The sequence below is a fragment of the Meriones unguiculatus genome, chromosome X (genome assembly GCF_030254825.1).
Source record: "Meriones unguiculatus strain TT.TT164.6M chromosome X, Bangor_MerUng_6.1, whole genome shotgun sequence".
Classification (NCBI taxonomy): Eukaryota; Metazoa; Chordata; class Mammalia; order Rodentia; family Muridae; genus Meriones; species Meriones unguiculatus.
The window spans coordinates 134,671,251-134,693,261 of record NC_083369.1 but is presented as its reverse complement, the minus strand read 5'-3'; positions in this window follow the sequence as shown (position 1 = coordinate 134,693,261).

The window sequence follows — 22,011 nt, the reverse complement described above, 5'->3', positions numbered from 1 at the left end:
TATAGACATTCACTCAATTTAGGAAATTATTATTCTATTTTTAATGGATAGGTAAAATTGTATGCATGTATTGTGAGGATGCTTTAAAGTATGCAGCACATATGTACTGATCATTTGCAAGTTGTAGTGATCATTTTAAAGCCACTTAAGTTTTGTTTGGATTTTTCTCTTTCCTTTTCCCTCTTTATTGAGGTAAAACTAATAAACAAAAGTAGTATATACTTAAAGTGTGAGAAAACACAAATATTTCAGAGAGATGGGAAACCATCCATTTCTATTTAGCTATAAAATAAAGCTAATATTAATCATCATGTCAAACTGTCATAAGCATCAGGGATTAGGAATGAGCTGATTGAGTATAGTGTCGGGAGCTGAGCAAGCACTGTCTCTCTTTATTCTATTTTGCCCAGAATTACAGGATTATGGGATTGTTTTTCTTATAAAGAAACATCAATATACTGTTCTTTGTCTTTCCTTTTGTTGAAACAAGTTAAAAATCATTGTCTATTTACTATGCATGCAGTCTGTATAACGCCTTAAATGAGCTGACAATATTAGAACAATGAGTTGTTGGTTTTATTTGTACTGCAAGCCCTGTACAACAAGTGCAAATATATTGGCAGGGTTGGAGTTCACATGTGCATGGAGCAATATGTCACCTACAAAGTTTCATGAGGTTCATTAAATAAGGATTTCTTTCCAGAACACCCCTTTGCTGCCTCCAGGCTTCTTTGGACTTGAAGGTCAGAAGAGCACAGGTGTTAGAAATGCCTGAAAAGTAGGAGTAAGTTCTGAAGTGGATGTGGTTAGCTTTCTTTTGGTAAAGAGCAGAAATATGGGTGCTTTGGTAATTTGGAGGGTGATAGTGAATTTCTTGTTTTTGACTATGTTTCTGATAGGTGACAATTTGAGAACCCCCTTCCAAATGAGGATTTCATTCTTCAAAATATTGGTAGATCAACAACTTCCTCTGCAAAAGTAAAGAATAGTGTGGAAAGAACTCTGGAGACTTTTTTCTTTTCCCCACACCGGAGGAGTACATATATTGAAGCTTTTAAAAATAAATTAAAAGAAACAATAACATTTTAGCCTCTGTCTTACTGTTCACAGCCTCAATTTCATATTCTAAAATAAACTCAGACAATTGTGTACTAGTTTATGCAGAACCAATAATGGCAGAGGTCTATGTATATTTAAAGGTTCGAATCTCAGAATATCTTTCTAGTACAATATTTTGAAATGGCAGCCAAGTCATAGAAGTCTTTCCAGAAGAGACTATAAATCACAATTTAAACAGACTTTAATATAAATGCTATGTTTCTGAGTACCATTAACAAAAATACAGTGTCCTTTACTTTAGCATTTCTCTTTGGGGACAGACTTTATTTTGCCTGTTTAACTCCTCTTTTAAAATCTGTATCTTTGTGCTCTCACAGACTTTCCATATCTTCCTCATCAAGGCTCTAAAACACTTTATAAAGTTGAAATAATATTAAAGTAAGCATTTGATAACTTTCGCTGGCATGATAATGACTCCTAATCCTTCTAAAGAACTTCAATGTTCCCAACATAAATTTTGATAACAAGGGATTCATCATTATCATGAGTAAGGGACATCAATAAAGTAGCAAATGAGTAACTTTCACTGTATGTTTAAGACTAAGAAATACTGGCATCACTCTTGCCTTGAGAATTGCTATTCACTAAAAAATCTCTACCATCTACTTCCCATGCAGCAGTAGCTCTATCTCCAGAACTTTTGAAAGGAGCCATTTGGAATGTTGTAGATTAGTACACATGAACTGCTTTCAGGAAATGAGAATGGTCACATTTGAAATGTTCCTGTTTTGTTTATTCTCATCACTTGGAATAAACCCTTGAATCTGATTTTTATCTTTCTGATGAGTTTGATGAATAAGAATAATTAATACACCCACCCATCAAAAGTTACAAAGTTTCTTCTGTCTTCCTGTTGATGGGTAGGCTTTCATTGGTTTCTCCATTCCACTGAGGCTGCAGTTTGGGGATCCTTATTCTAATTTCTAAGCCACTCAGGCTCCTCTCTACAGTATAACAGGGACCAAGACCTTTGTAGGCCCCAAGATCTTAATACAACTGCTAAAATCATGACTCAACAAACATCAAGGATGCAATTTTACATAGATGTATTTTCAGATAATATTGAAATAACATTTCCTTTCTGTGGTGGTTTGAATAGGTATGGCCCCATAGACTCTTGTGTTTGAATGATTGGCTCATAGGGAGTAACAATATTAGGAGGTGTGGCCTTGTTGAATGAAGCGCGTCACTTTGGAGACAGGCTTTCTCATATATGCTCAAGCTATGCCCAGTGTGGAACACACTGTATCCTGGTGCCTGTGGATCAAGTTGTAGAACGCTCTACTCCTCCAGCACCATGTCTGCTTGTGTACTGCCATGCTTCCTACTATGATGATAATGGACTAAAACTCTAAAATTGTAAGCCAGACCCAGCTAAATGGCTTTTTTATAATTTTATATTAGTTTATTTACTTTATATCCTGAAATTTCCCCCTCCTTCCTCTTCGCTCAGTTCCTCCACTTCTCCTCCTTCCCATTTTCCCTCTCCCTTTCACCCTAGAAAAGGGAAGCACACCTCTCCCTTCCCCGTATTGACCTTCTCAGCAGCACATCAATCACATCAGGCAAAGCAGTCCTGACAGATAGAAGTAATCTAAAAGCAGGCAATAGAGTCCATGTTAGGCAGTGCTCCCTCTACTCACCAGGTGCCCCATATGAAGACCAAACAGGCTGTAGGCTACATATGTGCAGGGGGACTTGGTCCAGATCATGCATGCTCTTTAGTTGATGTCTCAGTCTCTGTAAGACCCAATGAGACTGGGTTACTTGTCTCTGTTGGTCTTCTTGTGAGGGTCCTGTCCCCTCCAGGTCCTTCCATCTTTCCCCCAACACTTCCTCAGTACCCCCAGAGTTCTGTCCCACACCTGGCTGCAAGTCCCAGCATCTATGTTGATCTGCTCTTGGCTGGAGCCTCCCAGACTACAGTCAAGTTAGGCTCCTGTCTGCAAGCACAGCAGAGGATCATTATTAGTGACAGGGGCTGGCTCTCTACCATGGGGTGGGTATCAGGTTGCACCAATTATTGGTTGGACATTCCCGTATCTTTTTTAAATGTTTTACTTTAAAGGAGTTGCCATGGTCATAGTGTCTCTTCACAGCAAGGAAACCCTAAGATAGCTTCTGTACTGCATAGTTTTATGTCAACTTGACACGAGTTAAAGTTATCTGAAAGGAAGGAACCTCAGTTTAGAAAATGCCTCCATTAGGTGGGGTTGTAAGCAAACCTGTACAGCATTTTCTTAATACATGTGGTTCATGTATCCCTGGGCTAGTATTCCTGGATTCTGTAAGAAAGCAGGCTGAGGAAGCCTTAAGAAGCAAGACAACCAGCAGCACTCCTCCATGGCTTCTACATTTGCTTTTTCATCCAGGTTCCTGCTCTGTTAGGGTTCCTGTCCTGACTTCCTTTGATGATGGACTGTGAGACTGTGATGGGATGTGTAAACCAAATAGGTCTTTTCCTCTTCAGCTTGCTTTGTTCATGGTGTTTAATCATAAAAATAATAACTGTTACTTATATACCTTAGTATTCATTCTGGTAAATTTATAAATGATTTTTTTTCAATAACTCCCTTACAAAGGAGTTAATGATTTGAACTGGGAGCAAAATGAAGCACTATGTCATATTAAGAGTAATTCCCCAGCTGCTTGGGAGTGCTGTGAGTGAAGATTGGTGAGTTGTTGCATATGTGAAATAGCAAACAGCGAGGAAGAATTATCAAGACAAGCAGAAACAACCACTTTCCTTCCCTTTCAAAAACTTACAGTAAAATTTACATATTTTATAACCATTATATACATGTATGAAATTGCCAAAGAATAAAACACATTAAATTGATGAGATTTTTTATTAAATTCTAGTATAATTCACATATCATAAAAATTCACTCACTTAAAGTGTATATTGAGAGTTTTGTTCAACTATCACCATTATCTAATTTCAGAATATTTCATCACTCTAGAATGAAATCCTGTCCACATTAGCAATCACTCTGCATTCTTCCCTCTCTCTCTCTGACTCCTAGCAACTTCTACTCTCTTTTCTGTCTCCATGGATTTGCTAATTGTAGACATTCCATTCAAACGACAATAATGTAATGTGTTGTCTTTTGTTTCTGGCTTCTTTCACTTAATATAATGTTTCAAGATTCACCACCATGCCACAAAATTTCAAAGTTAGAGCATCTAAAGACCTGATATGATCATTTGTACCCAGCTTTTAACCATGTTGTGGTGGATGACTAAGGTAATACTTTTGAGATCAGGTCTATACAATTAACAACTGAGATTAACATTTACAATTATGCCAACCCTTCAGCATTATTAGCATTAAATTGAAGAGTCAGCCAACGTACTCAGTTAAATTTAGAGCAACAGAACAACAGTATGTCTAACCAAGACAGTTTCTTTGCTTAGCATCAACATGGATTATAGAGTTATTCTCAGTAAAGTCATGAATTCTTTTTATTATATTTCTTCTTAAGGGGCATGCATGTGGAGGTAAGAGGACAAAAGACCAGAGTAGGTTTTCTCCTTCCATCATGTGGCTCCTAGAAGTCAAACTTTTTATAACTGAATAGAATTTTATTTTATTGATATACCATCTTTCTTTTGTTGTTTTTCTCAATGCTGTGCTTTAAATACAACATTTCTGCCTTCCCTTTCCTCCCTCCAATCCCCCCTACACACACATTCCCCTTCACTCTCCCTTAAATTTGGGATCTCTATGCATTTGTATATACATATATCATATATTCCCAAATATAGTTGTTGAGCCCATATAATGTTACCTGTATATACATTTTCAGGACTGACTATTTGGCACTTGACAACCATTTGATGTGTTCTTCTCTGGAGAAAACCACCTCTCTCACTCCCACATTTCTTATTGTTGGCTGCCTATAGTTCTTTGTATTGAATTGAGAACTCATGGACTTATCTTCATCCACTTTGACATGTCCATTGGTACCATTCTTATTTAGCTCATGATTAGACTGTCATGTTGGTGATGCTGGGTGTGGCTTCTGACACAATCTCACAGCAAACTCCCTGATCCTCTGACTTTAAGAATATTTCCACCCCTCTTCTACAATGTTCCCTGAGCCACTGAGACTGAGCTGCATAGTCTGCATTTTGATTAATTTTGTTTTTCTGTGGTGCTCTCTGTCTGTTGCAAATGGAAATTTTCTTATTGAGAGGGGAAGACTAAATTAATCTCTTGGTATAAGCACAAATGTTTATGGATTGTTTTTAGGGACTATGGTATTCTAGTAAATTAGAGTTTACATATTCTCCACCAATAATCATGACTTTACCAATCCATGGGCAGTTAGATTGTTTTCTAGCACCAGGCATACTATCCCCCTTGATGAGTTGGTCTTAAGTCCAATTATAGAGCTGTTGGTTCCTGCCAAGGTACGTATGCCACTACTTCAGACTTAGAGCTTATGTGCCGGATTGGTCAGTGATATGCTTCATTTTTGCCATAGCTGGATGAGACTGTGAGTTGTTCTCTCCTTTAGAAGCTTGCATGATATGTTCTGGTATGATTTAAGCTAGTACTCAGGGAGAGGGCATTGAGGTCAGTCCCAGCTTAGGGACCTCTATGCCTTGTTTTTGAAATACATAGTTCCTCAGCAATAGAGACTTACCTGTCACATCTCGGGTAAGAAAGAGTAATAACAAATAGTCTGTATGTTTTAGAAGTCTCTTGGACAGTGCTGGCCAACAATTCTAAGAGAATGCTTCAAGTCTGATATTGGCTTTTTGTTAAGTGGTTTCTGGCTCTTGGAAGAAGCATTGCTGGCCAAGATAAGACTCGTGTTTTTATTTAAATTTATTTTTTAAATGTATTCAATTTATATCCCAATCATAGCTCATTCCCTTCTCTTCTCCTGTTCCCCCCCCCTTTACTTAGTCCTTAGAAAGAGGGATTTCTCCTCCCTTACCAGCTGACCCTGCCCATCAAGTCTCATCAGAATGCCTACATCCTCTTCCTCTGTGATCTGGCAAAGCAACCCTGCTAGGGGGACGTGACCAAGGAGCAAGTAACAGAGTTCATGTCAGAAACAGCCCCTACTCCCCTTACTAGGGAACACACATTGAGACTGAGCTGCCTATCAGCGACATCTAAACAAGGGATCTGGGTATGCTCGATGTATTGTCCTTAGTTGATGAGTCAGTCTCCGCAGGGTCCCCTAGGCCCACAGTGGTCTTCTTGTGGAGCTCTTGTCTTGGCTGGGTCCTTCTATCCCCCCACTCTTCCATAAACTCCTTTTACCTGACCAAAGTATGGATGTGAGTCTCAACATCTGCTTTGATCCCCTGCTGGGTTGAGTCATTCAGAGGAGATATATAGTAGTCTCCTGTCTTTTTCCCTCTCTTCAACTGCTTCAGGTGTCTATTTGATTTGCCATTCTGAATAAGAATGAATCATCATCCCTTGGGTCCTCCTTGTTATTTAGCTTCTTTAGGTTTGTAGATTATAGTATGGTTATCCTGTATTGTAAGGCTGATATATGCTTATAAGTGAATATATACCATGCTTGTCTTTCTAGTTCTGGGTTACCTCACTCGGTATGATCTTTTCCAGATCCATCCATAAAGACAAAGCTCACAACCCAAAATATAAGAGATTCCTATTTTAAGGCTATTGTTTTGGAGTAGAATTGGTGGATAAGGAATCATAACAAATATTTTTTATTTGTTAAATATTGTTTTATGGTCTACAATGTCGTTAATATTAGAAAAAATTTCCATGCATCACTGAGAATAATGTGTGTTTCTATATGGGAAGATCTGTTATATCTAACTTATATAATTTATCTTTGAGGTTTCTTTGCTGAATTTTAGTTTAGAAGACTTATCTAAAGATAAAAATGGGATACTGAGATCTCTGACTATTATTTTAGTAGGTTCTATCCAACCTTTCATACATTTTAATATCGGTTTTATAAATTTGACAGTTCCAACATTTGTCCCACAAAAAATTATAGTTTGTATATCTTCTTAATGAATTATTTTCTTTATTAACATAAAGTGACATTATTTATTTTATCTACTAATTTGGGGCTGAAATATGTTTTAACAGATATTATAATAGCTACATCAATTTATTTATGACTTATATTTTTGGTAAATTGGCTTCCACCCTTTTAATCCCTACTTTCAAAGATCTGTGCCAGTGAGGTGTGTTTCATGAGACAAGATATCTAACCGTGGATTTTCAATCTAGTCAGTTAGTCTATGTCATTTGAATGGTGAGTTGAGGCCATTTGCATTTGAGAGTATTACTGAGAGGAACTTTGTACTTCATATAATTTGGTTCGCTGCTAGTTTGGTTGGTTAGATTATTGGTGGGTCTTTCCTTTCTCCCATATTAGTCTAAGGAAGTTGCCGTTTCTTAATGTTTAGCATGATGAATTTCTACATGGATCTTCTATGCTCATCTATACACATACATATACAATCATACATAAATTTCTATGCTTTTACAGTTAAAATTTTCTTCTTCTGTGTATAATAATGTTCTTTTTTATTATTTTCTACAATGTTGGTTTGATTGTCATGCATTACCTTAATGTGTGCTTCTCTTGACATATATTTTTCTCCATAAACTCTAAGAAGTAGCTTTTCTTAGCATAGTAATATTTGTTGGCAATTACTCAGTTTTATGGATTAAAATACATCATTTCATGCTTTCCTAGTTTTTAAGGTTGATGATCATAATTTTTTTGTAATTCTGATTTTGCCTGTGAAATGATCCTCCTTAGAGATTTGTATTGAAGAAGAAATTAAATAAAATCTAATAAGTCCTCATAAGTCAGAAAATCAGAAAATATTTCTTCATATTCCTGCCTTAGTAATTCCAGCCAAAATAGCTAAAGATCATTGGAGAGGGGGTTGGAAATGAGTACAGTAACTCTGAGTATGGAATACATATAATGTGACAAGCATGACAACCCAGCTTCAGGACAGAATGGGTTAGGTCAAATGCATAAATAATCATATCATAAATAAAATCATAGACATTAGCCCTATGAAAAAATGAAGTAGTCAATATACCCACTTTCACATAGGTAAGGAAAGTGGTTAAATGTCTCATTTATGGTATGTGTAGGTTTTTTATTTTATTAATTACACTTGATTCATTTTGTATCCCCCCATAAGCTCCTCCCTCCTCCCCTCCCGATCCCACCCTTCCTCCCCTTTCTGCATGCATGCCCCTCCCCAAGTCCACTGATAGGGGAGGTCTTCCTCTCCTTCTTTCTGATCTTAGACAATCAGTTCTCATCAAAAGTGGTTGCATTGTCATCTTCTGTGGCCTGGTAAAGCTGCTCCCCCCTCAGGGCAAGGTCATCAAAGAGCAGGCTAATCAGTTCATGTCAGAAGCAGTCCCTGTTCCCATTACTATGTAACCCACTTAGACACTGAACTTCCATGGGCTACATCTGTGCAGCGGTTCTAGGTTATCTCCATGAATAGTCCTTGGTTGGAGTATGAGTCTCTGGGAAGTTCCCTGTGTTCAAATTTTCTTGTTCTGTTGCTCTCCTTGTGGAGTTCCTGTCCTCTCCAGCTCTTGCTATTTCCCACTTCTTACATAAAATTCCATTCACTCTGCCCGACAGTTGACCAGTTTTGTAAAAAACTATTATAGAGCAGACAAGGAGCTTTACACACATCAAGAAATTTGTATACTCTTTCAACAAGAGTGTTAGGAAGATATCATTTTAACTTAATTTCATAAATAAATATATTGTGTATACAGAAATTAAGAACAAAAGGTAGAAAACATTCATAAGAAAAGGTAAAGAGGAAAAATATGCAGTATGAGGATCAAGAGAAAAGACATGATAGATGTTGAAGTGTAGTAAGTACACCTGAGCAAATGACATGTGTTCATAAGATCATATTAAATACTGGGAGCTTTAAAATGTAAATAGCTTTGGTATGTTCAGCAGGCAGAGTATATATCTGCTTTCCAGAGAATTTAGGTGTGTATATATAACAACCTGTGACCTATTACACTATTAGGTGCCGTCTTTGCTTATGTAGAGATTCCTCTGGTTATAGGCAACAAAAGGTATATAATATTAAATAAGGTCAAATACATGAGATGACACATGATGCTTAGGTCTGGAAAAATCCAAAAAGAATAGGCAAGAACTATGGTTGGCAATGGTCTATGATGACTTCCAGTATAAAGATGGGTCACATTGCTAAGAAAGTTATTTTATAAAGTGGTAGTGAGTCAAATGCTGGACTTTGTGTCACTAGCATACAACATGAGAATTTTTCGAGTGCTGAAAATCTGTCTAAACAATTGTCTAGCTATATTTTAGGTAATTGGACTAGAGAATTCGATACTACGATGGAGAAGCTGAGAGTGGCCATTGTCACAGTAAATTCTACCAGAGTGGACGCAGGACTAGCCACAGGATTATCATCATGGATTGCTGCAGCCATGAATCATCTGAAGGAATGGGCGGGCATGGGAGCGTTAGCAGGCCTTCTGGTGTTGGTCTCCTTGGTTTGCCTGTGGTGTATATGTAAGATTAGAGTCTCACAACAGCGTAACGCAGCCATGACCATTCAGGCCTTTACAGCCATTGAAGCAGGACAGTTGGCTACCATAAAAAGCTAAAATGTTATGCTCAGGATGCGAGGCTAAGCACTGCACTCAGGGTCAGCCGCTTTCGACCCAGAGAAGAGCATGTCTGATTGCATGCGGGTTGATGCCCCAGGTCCCGCTTCTGAGAAAAAGGTATCAGACGGGTCTATGCTCTTTGGGTGGATGACACCTAAATGAATATCGTTACAAAGTTCCAATTTATTTCTAATATCAGAGATCAGACCTCTACTCTTGCCTGATGGGTCTAAAACAAAAAGGGGGAACTGTAGAGAGCTGCGTAATGCCGCGCCTTAAAGATGGAGCTGGTTTCCACCTTCCACCTTCCCGATGGTGAGTGCTCTCTGTCACAAACAACTCCATATTTAGCTAAGGCTGAGGATCTGGCTTGCTTCCGTGTCTGTGGACCTATCTGCATTGCCCACGTGGCATGCTGGAGTTGGCTACCCAGAGGCTATTTAAGCTGTGGGCTGGCTTTCCCCAGGGTCAGATTGTTCAAGGTTCCTGAATAAACTGCATTGAAAAAAAAAAAAAGAAAAGAAAAAAAAGAAATTATTTTTTTTCAATTTTTTTATTTATTTTTTTTATTTTGTTATTTTTTATTTTATTAATTATACTTTATTCATTTTGTATCCCCCCATAAGCCCCTCCCTCTTCCCCTCCCGATCCCACCCTCCCTCCCCTTTCTGCATGCATGCCACTCCCCAAGTCCACTGATAGCGGAGGTTCTCCTCTCCTTTCTGATCTTAGTCTATCAATTCACATCAAAAGTGGTTGCATTGTCCTCTACTATGGCCTGGTAAGGCTGCTCCCCCACAGAGGGAGGTGATCAAAGAGCAGGCCAATCAGATTATGTCAGAGGCAGTCCCTCTTCCCATTACTATGTAACCCACTTGGACACTGAACTGTCATGGGCTACATCTGTGCATGGGTTCTAGGTTATCTCCATGAATAGTCCTTGGTTGGAATATGAGTAGTTACAGTTTGTTAACTTTGTATCCCTGCTGTATCCCGTTCCCTCTTTCCCTCCCAATCGAACCCTCCCTCCCTCATCTCCTCCCTGCCCCTTTTCAAGTCCACTGATAGGAGAGGACCTCTTCCCCTTTCATCTGATGCTGGTTTATCAGGTGTCTTCAGGACTGGCTGCCAAGTCCTCCTCTGTGGCCTAGCAGGGCTGCTCCTCCCTTGGGGGTAGGGGGGGGGCGAGGATCTCAAAAAGCCCACCATTGAGTTCATGCCAGAAACAATCCCTGTTCCCCTTATTAGGGCACCCACTTGGTTACTGAGCTACCAAGGGCAGAGGTTCTAGGTTACAACCAAGAAATGATCATCCTGAGTGAGGTATCCCCAAAGCAGAAAGACACACATGGTATATACTCACTTATATAGACCTATAAGATAGGATAAACATACTGAAATCTATACACCTAGAGAAGATAAACAAAAAAAGAGGACCCAGGGTAAGATGATCAATCCTCAAATGAAATTCTGAAATAGGAGAAGACACTGATTTAAAATTAAATGAATATCCTTTAATTTTATAAGTTTGCCAAAATAGTGACATGTTAACATTTGAAGAAGCTAACTGAAGATTATAAAAAGAGCTTTCTGTAATATCTTGCAACTCTTATGTGAATCTAAAAATATGTCTTAAATTTTAGAATAATTGTATGCATGTGTATGTGTGGGAGACAGTGAAAGTGTATATGTCTGATGAAGAACATAACTGAAAAAGGAAATTAGAGAAATAGTTCTTGTTCTCTTGTTATAATTGAAATAATTGATGAAGAAAAAACAGGAGTTGTCCAGATAGAAACAAAATTGTGACTAATTCACATCAATGTTCCTGGTATATAATGACATAGAGAATGGGCTGAAAATATGAGAAATGAGTGGAGAGTATTTAGCACCAAATCTATTGTTAGCAAACCCATGTCTGTTGTGATTTCAGTGAATACAAGTTAAATTATGGAAAACAAATTTCTAAAAATGATTCATGTCAAATTTAACAAATTAGGAATGAAAATATGCTCTCCCCCATTAATACTTGCAGGATGGGAATATTGTTCTGCCTTTAATCAGCAACATATTGCATAGTGAATGCTCCTCATGACTTAGACCATTAAAATTAATTGGTAAACATGGTTGTATTTTTAGAAAATAATTGCAACATTTATTAACAAAAGCATGAAATGACCTGCCATGGTTTCATGTCTGCTAATGGAGAGTTCAGAAAGTCATTGAATAATATTTTTTCCAAGGTCCAAGATTGAGCCTGAATGTTGCATTTTAGATTATACTATTTTCCCAGGTTTTAAATAGAAACGATATATGTTGAAAAGTCAATAGAAATATGCAGAAAGGAAAATATATCTATATATGTATCATAAATACTTGTATATGCTCGTCTATGTAAATTTGTCTATATAAATGCATATGCTTGTCTATATAAATTTACATATCAAATATGTATATTTAATCCCTTGTCTGACTAGCTACTGAAAATATTAGTACTAATATCTGATTTTATTATTTTGTATCTACTTACCTAACGACAGCATTCATATCTGGGAATTTCAAAACTCTCACTTCTATACAAGAGCAGACACTAGTCAATTTGGCTAGGCTGGCTGGCCATTGTGCATCATGGATCTACCAGTGTCTGCCTCTCACGGCTGGGATTACAGATGTGCACCTTCCTTCAAGAGTTGTTTATGTGTTATCTAATGATGAATCTCCGGTCTATTGATTGCAGGGCCAGCTTGTATAGAAATGAATGTTAATAGTTGAGATATATAAGTTCATGTTATTACATGGCAAACATATCTTTGAATTCCTCTTATAATTTATAAACAGATACAAAATATATTACTCTGCTTCTATAATTTAGGTGTGCTTGGTAACTATACTATATAATTAAAAAGAACATTGTTCTTTCATTGATTCTTTGGATTATTTTATTTGTTTCTAAATTAATGATTTTATCCCTGAGTTTGATAATTTCCATCCGTTTGCTCCTCCTTGGTGTGTCTGCTTTTTTCTCTGGGGCTTTTAAGTTAGCCATTAAGTTGCTTAAATGAGATGTTTCGAATTTCCTCTTGAAGACACTTTGTGCTTTGAACTTTTCTCTTAGCACTTCTTTCATTGTGTCCCATAAGTCTGGGTATGTTGTGCCTTCATCTTGAATTCTAGGAAGACTTTAATTGCTTTCTTTATTTCTTCTCTGACCCAGCTGTCATTTAGTAGCGAGTTGTTCAGTTTCCATGTGTGTGTAGGCCTTTTGCTATTTCTGTTTTTGAGGTCCAGCTTTAGTCCCTAGTGATTATATAGGATACAAGGGAGTATTTCAATCTTCTTGTACCTGTTGAGGCTTGCTTTGTGACCAACTATATGGTCTATTTTGGAGAAGGTTCCATGAGGTGCTGAGAAGAAGGTAAATTCTTTTGTGTTAGGTCCATTTGATTCATGACCTCTGTTAGAGTTATTGTATCTTTCTTTAATTTATGTTTTGTTGACCTGTCCTTTGTTGAGAGGGGGGTGTTAAAGTCTCCCACTATTAATGTGTGGGGATCTATGTGTGGTTTCAGTTTTATTAATGTTTCTTTTGTAAATGTGGGTGCCCTTGTATTTGGGGCATAGATGTTCAGGATTATAATATCTTCCTGGTGAAATTTTCCCTTGATGAGAATGAAGTGTCCTTCTCCATCCTTTTGATTAATTTTGGTTCAAAGTCTATTTTATTAGATATTAGAATGGCTACTCCTGCTTGCTTCTTGTGTCCATTTGCTTGGAAAACTGTCTTCCAGCCCTTTACTCTCAGGTAATGTCTATCTTTGTGACTTAGGTGTGTTCCTTGTATGCAACAGATTGTTGGGTCTTGTTTACACATCCATTTTGTTAGTCTTTGTCTTTTTATTGGAGAACTGATTCCATTAATGTTGAGATTAATGATCAGTGGCTTTTAGAGCCTTTGATTTTGATGTTGGCTATGGTAGTGTGTTTGTTTGCTTGGGTACTTTTTGTTTTTCTGTAGTGAGGTTATTTATTTCCTGTGCTTTCTTGAAAGTAGTTTGCTTGGGTTGTATTTTTCCTTCTAGTATCTTTTGTAACACTGGATTTGTGTGCAGGTATTGTTGATTATTTTTTTTAATATCTTGCTTTCTCTGTCTATGAGGACTAAGTTTTGCTGGGTATATTAGTCTAGGCTGACATCTGTGTTCTCCCAGGTTATGCATAAACGGGCGTGCAGGATATCTGTTCAGGACCTTCTGGCTTTCATTGTCTTTTTTGAGAAGTCAGGTGTGATTCTGATAGGTTTGCCATTATAACTTACTTGGCCTTTTTCCTTGCAGCTTTTAGTATTTTTTCTTTGTTCTGTATATTTACTGTTTTGATTACTATGTGGCGGGAGGATTTTCTTTTCTGGTCTAATTTATTAGGTGTTCTGTAGGCCTCTTGTATTTTTATAGGCCTCTCCTTTAAGTTGGGGAAATTTTCTTCTATGATTATCATAGAAGGCCTTGGAGGAGGGAATCTTCTTTTTCCTCTATTCCTGTTATTCTTAGGTTTTGTCTTTTTATGTTGTCTTGGATTTCTTGGATGGTTTGTGTCAGGAATGTTTTAGATTTATTGTTTTCTTTCACAGATATATTGGTTTCTTCCATTGTATCTTCCACACCTGAGATTCCTTCTTCCATCTCTTGTAGTCTGTTGGTTATGCTTACCTCTGTAGTTCCTATTTTCTTTCCTAGGTTCTCCCTTTTCATGATTTCCTGCGTTTGTGTTTTCTTTCATTTTTGCAATTCTATCTTCAGATATTGAGTCATTTTGTTGATTTCCTTCACCTGTCTGACTGCATTTTCCTGTTTTTCCTTCAATTCCTTCAGCTGTTTGTTTGAACATTCCTGTTTCTTTTATTTCTTTCAGTGATTTAATCATTTCCTTTCTGAAAGCCACAAACTGTTTGGTTGCATCTTCCTGTATTTCTTTACGGATGGCCATAATCTGTTTTACTATATCTTTCTCTTATTCTTTACACTTTTTATTTGCTTCCTTCATTAACCTCTTCATAAGCATAGATGTAAGGTCATCTTCTTGAATTTCATTTATGTTAGGGTATCCAGGGCTGCTTGCCCTTGGATACCTGGGTTTTGGGGATGCCATACTGTTTTGCCTTTTGTTGGTTGTATTTTTATGCTGGCCTCTCCCCATCTGGCTATCTCAGCTGTTGTTTGTTAATTTCTGGTGCCTGCTGGGTCCTGGGTTGGGGAGAATTCACTTGGGAGGGTTCGGAAGTACATCTCCTCAGCTTTTTGGGTATGGTCAACTGAATGGTGGTGCTTCTCAGGAATTGTCACAGTTCACCTCAGACATATGGACCTGTGTGGTAACTGTGGTATTCAGGAAGGCTCTCCTCTCATCAGGAGAAGTTCTGGAGATGGCTGCCTTGCTTTCTGGGTTTCTTGCTCTGAGTTTAGTTAGCTGCAGCTGCTGCTCTTAAGGTGTAATTGTTGGGTGCAGCCCTCTTGAAGAACCAGGGTGTCCCACAGTTTTGTCAGTTTAGGTAGTGATAACCGGTTGCACCTTGGAACAGTATCTGAGTGCTGCTCTAATGGTTCTCAGGTTTTTGTAGGTCTGAGATTGCAGCTGTGTGCCCCTGTGCCCTAACAGTAATCAATGGCAGGTGAACATGGCACTCATGCCTGCATTAGAAGGCTAGTGCCTAGAGCCTGCGTGAACCCAGAAAGTCTTCTGGAGCTGCGTGTCCTGAGCATTGCACCTGATGATCCCTCTGCTGTAGGGTTTCCTCCTGGCAGGGACACCCAGACTGTGTTTCAGGACCACAATTCTTTCTGGTAAGGTGAGTAGAATTCACAGGCACAGGTGCATGTGGCTCTGCCTTGCTGGCGATTGGGAGCCTGGACATCTGCCCAAACTGGGTACCTTTTCCTGAGAGCTTTCGGGGGGGGGGGGTCGGCTGAATGCTCTGAGGTAAAGCTGCTGTTCCCCTGTCTGTGGGTCACCTGACAGAGAATTTCAGTGTCTAGAGCCCTTGAGGCCACAGTTCTATCTGTGGCAGTTAGTCAGGTGTACAGGCACAACTCTGTGCTGTCACCTGTGTCCCTGACTCTGGGCTAGCTGCTGGGCACCCCCTAGACCCTGGGTCTTTTCCAGGGATTGTCTGGGTGAACTAAGGTCGGCCCCAATTGTTTCCTGCACTGTGGGGTTCTCTCTTGACTGAAAACCTCAGTCTCTGTTGTTGTGGGGCACACATTTCAGTCTGGGACAGTGATCAGAGCACGCTGGCATGTGGCTCTGGGCTGGCGTCCAAGCACATGGTGGAATTGGGACCTCTTTCTCGGTTTTGCTGGGCGAGTTTAAGCTGATTTAATCCCACACCGTGGAGTATCCTCTCACCTGGGAAACACAGGTCGCTCTTTATTTTAGGACCAAGAGATCTGTCTGCTGGTCAGTGTGCAGATCCTGCTGTGTTGCTGGTGAGAAAGAGTGTCTTCCTGCCGTGGCAATCTTGGATCCCCCCCAGGTACATGTTTCTACAATGGGTTGTGGATTTTTTTTATGCCAATATAAATTATATGTGTCTTTACTACCCTGATGACAATATCATAACAGTGATACTATATTATATTATAATGCTAATTAGTACTATCAGTTGGGTATAAGACATATTGCACTTCCATGTTATTCTTGAAAATAAATATGAATATAAAAGTATTACAAAGTAACAGGTTTAAATTTTAATAACAGTATAGTTTGAGATTTCAGCATTTAAACCCATCCCTGAAAATGTCCTATAACTTGATTAGGTGTTAGTTTCAAGGTTGCATTCATTTTTCAGTCTTATCAAATGTCTTACTTACTTTTAAGTTGTTGTGAAAGTAAATCTCGGCCAAAGCAACTGATAAAAGAAAATATGTATTTGGACTAATGGTTTCAGATGGTTAGAGTCTGTGACTATTGTGGTCTGGAACACTGCAGCAGGCAGGGAAACATAGCACTGAAGAAGGTAGGTAAAAACTTACATCTTCATCTGCACGTTGGGGGCAGACAGTAAGAGAGACTGGGATTGGCACCGGATTTTGAGACCTCAAAGACCAACCACAATGGCAGATCTTCAACAAGGCCACACTGCCTTATCCTTCCCAAACTGTTCCACCAACTTGGAACCAAACATTGAAACTTACGAGCCTGGTGAGGTTAGTCTCATTCAAACCACCATACTATACTTCCTGACCCCCATAGATGCGTGCGTGCTCACGCGCGAGCACACATACAGTTTATTAGAATGGTTTGCATTCTGTGGTTCAGCATGTCAAACAATGGCTATCTGCCAAGGGAAGGTCAAAGAATTCAACAGTTGTTTAGTCTGTGAGAATGGATGCCTCAGCTGGTCTTCAGTATATGCTAGAATCCTAAAGACACTCTAGTGTCAGTACAGGAATAAACTTGTCAAACACAGTGAGAGCAAACAGACAAAGAGCAAACAGCCTTCTCCCATGTCATTAAAATAGGCTTTCCAGAAGGTGTGGCCCAGATTAAGGGTAGATGTTTCTACCTCAAAAGACATGGATTAAAGTGAATCTTCTGTCTTTTAATAATTTAATCAAGAAAAAAATACTTCATTCTAAATGTAGTCAAGTTAATAATCAAAAATAGCCATCACAATACTTCCAACATACAATGACATGGAATACATATTTCCATTGGAAATGAGATGAATAAGGACACAGTAAGGAAATATCGGGTGAAAGCAAGGCAAAAACCCAACAGGGAAAATTATAAATTCTGTGACAGAGGGCTTAGAAGAAGTTTGGAGGACTGCAGCACATTCTCTCTTTTTATCTGATTCTACTCTCTGTCTTCAGCCCTTTTGGGCAGATATCCTACAGATCTGGCATCTCCAGCCTGGGATCTCCAAGAAAATTCGGGCTTCTCACTTTCACATCTCCCTGCAATGGTCTTTCTGGGCTTCCATGCAAGGACATTCCTAGCCTCAGCAGCTTTCCTTAATTTGGGAGGAAGTTTCCACCACCTTTTATTCATGTATCTCTTATCACTCTAAAGCCAGTATCACTAGGCCAAAGCCTACCAAGTTCAGCTGCCTCGTTGAGATGAAACCTGTCCCCCTTTTTGAATTAATATTTGCATAAGCATTCCATTGTTGTTGCTTTTAAGTAGAGAACATCCCTATGGCCAACCAAAGTTCAAAAAGAGCTCAAAAGAGTAAACTTATTCCTCAGTAAGTCTCTAGAGGCTGAAAGCATTCTAGGCCTAGATTAAATTACACAGAGGCTAGAAGCTTCCAGGACTAGGCCTACAGTAGCAGACAGAGGTAGTAAGCATCTAAGAAAGCAATTAAATCAGGCAAATAAAAGTCATTTTTAAAAACATTCAGCACTACTCTTTGAAGCTCCTGTTAGGATGCACCATTAGTCTTTGCTTATAGCATTCAGCTATTTTTCTATTCCAAACTTCCAAAGTCTTCCTCAAAACAGCACAATCAGGTCCAACTAGTCCCAGGTACTAACTTCCATATTAGTTACTTGTCTACTATTGTGACAAAGCACATGACCAAGGAAACTTATAGAAGAGTTTATTGGGACTTACCAGAAGATGAGTTCATCACCATCATGGTGGAGAATGTGGCAGCATACAGGCAGGCATGGCCCTATATGTAACTAAAAATTCCAGGTATTTTGGGAGAATATGAAAGAGCATCCTGTCAAAGATATGAGATTTAACCTCAATTTTGTTTTCACAAATGAAGGCAGCTTACTTCTTTGCCCCAGTGGCTACAGGATGCCCTACTCAGTGTGCCTGTCTCTAGCAAAAAGTGTCTCCTTTTGCTGCCCAATCTTCCTATTACAAGAGCTTCAGGATTCCTGTACTGGCCTCACTGCTGTAGTTCTAATGTAAAAGTGGTGGTGGGATGTATCAATTTACTATGATTTGCTTGGGACTATCTCAGTTTTACCAGAGTGTCCTAGGTCCCAGAAATACAACTCAAACTCAGATGCAACAGAGAAAGTTGCTTACTCTAGATGCTGGCCAAAGTCAGAAGTCAGTCAAGAAGAACATATATTACTAAGCAGTTTCCTATAGGCCCATTTAAGCTTATGGATTCACTTCTGTTCAAAAGTAGGATGGTTATTCTCTACAGTGAAAGGAGATCCATATAACTGTCATACACTTTTTCCTGTTGAGTGAAATTGGCACAAAAAGTCCACCCAACTGCAACCCTGGCTGAGGCAGAACATGGCATACTTTCCACACAGGAAGCTTCGTACAAAAAACAGTTGGCAGAAAATTATCAGATGGGTAAGGGAATCAGAACAAAGGGCTTAGAACTGAAGATTCACAACAATCATCTGAGTCAGAAATAATGTTAGAGCTCAGTGATGTATGAATGAGCATGCATGCCACACAGTTTTCTCTTTTTCACATGCCCGTACAAAGAATTACATATTTTCAGATATTTTCTGTTTTGCTACTTTGATCCTTTAAAGTGTTTCACATGCACAATGACCAAGCTTGATAAGTGTATGTTCATAGTCTTTCTCCAAACAATCTAGATGCCAACAGACTGTATTTTTGTTATAAAGTGTGTTCTTTTCCTGCAAGTCTCCCTGTACATTCAGGTCATCGTGACTGAAGTTAGTATGTTAGAATTCTGCAGTCTGACAGTTGCAATATAGTTCAATGTCTAGCTCTACCCTGCATAACATCTCTGTGTATGATTGCAAAGTTTTTAATTTGTTTGTTTGTTTTGTTTTTTTGTTTTGTTTCCAGATATTGTTTCTCTGTGTATCCATGGATGACCTTGAACTCAGTCTGTTGACCAGGGTAGCCTTGAAATCAGAGATCCACCTGTATCTGCTTCCCAGGTACTAATGTTAAAGGCATGTGCCTCCATTGCCTGCTGTGATTGCAAAGTTTTATTTTACCTGATTTGTGCTCATAGATACATATTCTTTCTGAATTCTTTGAGAGGATGTCAATCATATCTCCAAGGAATATCCTATGATTATTTTAACCACTGATTTTCTAAAACTTGACAAGAAGCCAGGTGCTTTCACATATTTTATTTATTTTGTCTATCCATGTCTAAATTTGTTTTTATAACAAAATACCACAGAGCAGATATTTCATAAATGATAAAATTTTGTTTTTCACATTTTTATAGTCAAAGTAATCCTTGATCAAAGTTTTAGAAGATGTGGTATAATAAGAGCTCACTCTGTTTCTAAGATACCATATTATTGGAGGTAATGCATGATACATCTTCATGTGGCAAAAAAAAAAAAAAAAAAAACACAGCAAACTTGAACAATGGTCTACAGTGTCTAAAGTCTCACTCAAGTGCTTAGAGGCTTCATGACTAATTCATGTTCAAAAGAAAAAAAAAAGACCCTAGTTCTTAAAGCTATCACAGTAAGTGACTGGATTCCAAAATAATGGATTTCTTCCTAGAATTTAGTTTATTCAACTTAGTTTGTGTTTTCAATCTTAGCTTTATAATGCTGCAGATTTCCTCCAATAAGCTTGAGAAGAAATGTGAGACTATTGATATGACATTAATTGTAACTTTCAGACACATAAGTTGTTTTCAGGGGAGTAAAAGGTGTAACCAAATCAAACTGTGTTAGTTCTTTGCAACTTCAAACTGTTCAGAAACTGCTCTGTTGACAGACTGTGGCAATAGCATTTTTAAGTTAGAGTACAGTGCATTATGAGTGCTGTGCTTAAGAATATGAAATATACTCATGTGTTTAAACATTTGGTTTCCAGCTGATGACACTGTTTGGGAAGGTTATGAGATTGTTAGGAGGTGGAGACTCTTTAGAGGAATTTGGTCTCTGGTGACAGGCCTTGAGAGTTTTATAGTCCTGACCGTAGATGCAATGTGACCAACTGATCTCCCACTCCTGCCTACTCTACCTTTTATATCATGATGGAATGGATCCCCTCCACTATAAAGCAGAATAAACCTTCCTTCCCTAAATTTTTCCTTGTCAGCCATTTTGTCATAATGCTGAGAAAAGTGGCTAATACACTGATTCTAAATATATGTTCATAATAGTAAAGTAAAAATAATCAAGAATAGAAAGCATATAGCCTACTCAGTGCTTAGTGGCATATTTGAAGTCTCTTGATTAGTAAAACACAACCTTTCATAGTTAGAAGATTGATTAATAGTTATTATCATAAACTATGCAGAAGAAAAAGTGGCCTAGGTTTAGGTTTCTAAATGCTTATGGTATATGAAATGCATGCTGTGCATTCGTGGGTAGACTTCTGCCCTAGCATGTTGTGTTCTGGGTAAATATCAGACAGAAGCTAGAGGGAAATGAGTGTATCTAGAAACATGTATGTTAGAGACATATTAGACTCGTACTTCTCAAAGTCTATGGTATCATAAAGGCTTCCCACATGAACAAAGCTAACATTAAAAATTCAACGTCTCATCAGTACAAAGTCCCAATTTATTTCTAATATCAGAGATCAGACCTCTACTCTTGCTTGATACGTCTAAAACAAAAAGGGGGAACTTCAGAGAGCTGCGGAATGCTATGCCTTAAAGATGGAGCTGGTTTCCGCCTTCCACCTTCCCGATGGTGAGTGCTCTCTGTCACAAACAACTCCACATTTGGCTAAGGCTGAGGATCTGGCTTGCTTCCATGTATGTGGACCTATCTGCATTGTCCACGTGGCATGCTGGGGTTGGCTACCCAGAGGCTATTTAAGCTGTGGGCTGGCTTTCCCCAGGGTCCGATGATTGTTCAAGGTTCCTGAATAAACTGCATTGAAAAAAAAAAAAAAATTCAACGTCTCCATCCAATTTGAGTGTACATATTCCAGAAAATTTTCTTCTGTGAGGTCAAAATTTTTAAAGCATGGAAGCAAGCCAGCAAATGAAAACAATGGTTTTAAATGCCCTTTAATATTCTCTTTTATGTTACTATGATTTAAGTTATGTTCCATGTATCCAGCTGCAGCTGAATATAATGAATAGAGACATTCAGAACTGGTTTGGCACTCTGAATCTTCTACAGTTTACGATTCATTCTCTTTGTTTACTTTATTTCCCTGCAAGAGGGGTGATGATAGACCTAAATTTAAGAACTGTTATAAAATGGAAATTACTGAACAGAGTTGTGGCTCCTAGCAAATACAATGAGCTCAGTAAATGAAAGTTATGCTTACTTTCTTCTGTGAAAGAAAAGAACTTTGAAAGCAATACT